The sequence below is a fragment of the Phaethon lepturus genome, unplaced genomic scaffold, assembly GCF_000687285.1.
Source record: "Phaethon lepturus isolate BGI_N335 unplaced genomic scaffold, ASM68728v1 scaffold52097, whole genome shotgun sequence".
Classification (NCBI taxonomy): domain Eukaryota; kingdom Metazoa; phylum Chordata; class Aves; order Phaethontiformes; family Phaethontidae; genus Phaethon; species Phaethon lepturus.
In genome coordinates this window covers 9,920-12,241 of record NW_010555076.1, presented here as the reverse complement: position 1 = coordinate 12,241, position 2,322 = coordinate 9,920, and the positions used below count along the sequence as shown (strand labels likewise).

The following is a 2,322-nucleotide window of genomic DNA, read 5'->3' as shown; positions in this document are numbered from 1 at the left end:
CGCTCTTGCTGTTTAGTTTGAAACAGCTGGTGTTCTCCAGCCTGGAGATTGTAATTGGGTGGGTAAATCGATCCTCTTGTATAGTTTACAGACTTGTGCAATCCAGTCATGTACAGGCTTAATTAATTTTTTGGGAGTGCCTCTACTGAAAAAAGGATGAGGAATGTCAGAGTGTTATTTTTAAGTTTATTATGAAGACATGAGTTTAACCCTTTCTCCTAAATTTGAGGTACTGACACTTTGCAGTACTATAGCATGATTTTATACACATTTGCCTGTCTGTGGTTTTTCTACTTGATCTTTAAGGCTTATAGTGCTTTGGATACAGAGCAAAGTATAAGCAGGGTTGGATTTTGGTTTTGACTCTCCTATCTCTTGATTTTTTTGCGCATGTTACTATGTAGGTCCTCTGAGTGGATACAGTTCTGCAGGACATGACTGTGCAGCGTTTTCCTTTGCTTGCCACTAGGTGCAAGGTGTTTATAAACACAGGCAGAGAGCTTCTTGTAGAATGCTTTATATAAAGGAGAGATTTTGTGTGCAGTTTTTATTAAAAACTGTTTCTCATCCAATTCCTGCTTCTCAAATGTACACTACTGATCGGGTTGCACCTCAGTAAGAGCTATGCATCTGGTTTAGATTACACTATCAATTTTTTATAGGAGTGAACAGTCACTTTTTAAAGGTAAACAGAAATATATCGCCAGATTTGATTGATTTCATGGCTTCTACATGTAGGGAAGTGCTTTATACATAGGGAAAACTGGAGACTTTAAAGTGTATGAACCCCAAAGAAGTCATTCTGGCTTGAAGGGTGTGGCATGTCTGAAGAGTTGTTTTCCTTACTTTTTCAGGGAATATCTCCAAAGTAAAGGAGACTAAATAGAAAATAGACTGAACTAAAGTTAAATTAATTTCAGCATAAATGGGTTCTTTATGATTGAGAAATAGACAAACACCCTTTCTTTCCTTGTAAGAAGTCACACAGATGACATTTACAGGGAAAGCACACTGTATCATAGGAGTTTTCAGGAGATGTTAGTATGTAAAATTTGTAAATAATGTTTGAGTATTCTTTTAGCTGCAATGTCCCTTTTTTATTTTACTTTCAAGTCTTGGAAGAGACCCAAGCTCTTTTCTTATCACTGTCTTGTCCTGGCAAAACGGATGTAAGAGGTCAAAAGTGGTATAAGGAAAAATAGAAATCTTCAGCAAAAAAGAAATTTTGAAGGGGAAAAAGGAATATTTATTAACATGCCTTTTAAAGTATGAGTTGTGTGTAGATGGGTCAATGTGTTGTTCATGTTTGTTTAAAAACCTCATTCAGTGTAGCCATTTTCAATATGGTGAAACAACAACGGCATGGGTAAGAAATTACACTTAATTTCTTAAAATCTAATAATACTGTCGGTGTTGTAGTGTTCAGTTATGTTGTGGCTGAACTTAAAATTCAGCTTTTTTCATTCGGGGCCAAAAGACAAATATTACAAAAACTATACTTTGTACCTCCAAGAACCTGGATATGATTATTCAAATACTGAAAATAAATTAATTTGTCAGCAGACAGGGTTTGACTGTACTTGTATATCTGACTGTAGATATCTTGGCTGATCAAGATATCTTGGAAATCATTATCTTTAGGCTGATGATACAAAATAACACTTCATTAACTTTTGTGACTGTTAGTTACTTGTAGATCTTCATATATTGTTTCATTTACAGTAAAACACTCAAGGTAAGAGATAAAGAAACTCCAATTCAATGTAATTTTTTTGAAACACCTCTGACAATAATGTTAATCTTACTCTGTGGGGTTTTTTTCTTTCAGCCAGTCTATCATCACAGGTCATTTTAAACAAAAATCTTTGCTTGGCTTTTTTGACTGATTATCAGCATTTTGTAGACATAAGACACAGCATTTTGGCCAAAAATCTTGGAAGGTTTTTCCATTTCTCTGTAACATCTAAGAATTGATCAATTTTATGAGTATAAAAAAATAATCTCCGAAGCGTATTTTTAAATCTTTCAAGCTGAAGGGTTGAAGAAGCTACCTTGCTAAAAATAATACTATTAAATGAACTAAAATAAATGAAAATTAAATTATTAATTAATAAATGTTGTAAATAAAGTTAATACAGAAAATAAACATATAAAGAAGCATCTATAAAATAAAGAAATTAATGACTAAATAAGAATGTTGTGGTGCTAGCATTGTGATTAGGGCCCTGAGATATAATAAAACTTATTTCCAGCTTATTTCACTGCTAAGCCTAAAAGTAGGAATTTTTTTGGTATATTGGCCATTGCTGTAAAATGTTCAAG

At 33.4% G+C, this 2,322-nt stretch overlaps 1 protein-coding gene across 1 annotated transcript in view; it reads left to right on the top strand.

The window, feature by feature from the left end:
- The window catches only part of PDXK (pyridoxal (pyridoxine, vitamin B6) kinase), a 19,811-nt gene that overhangs the window by 7,790 nt on the left and 9,699 nt on the right, over positions 1–2,322 (top strand). The window lies entirely within an intron of this gene.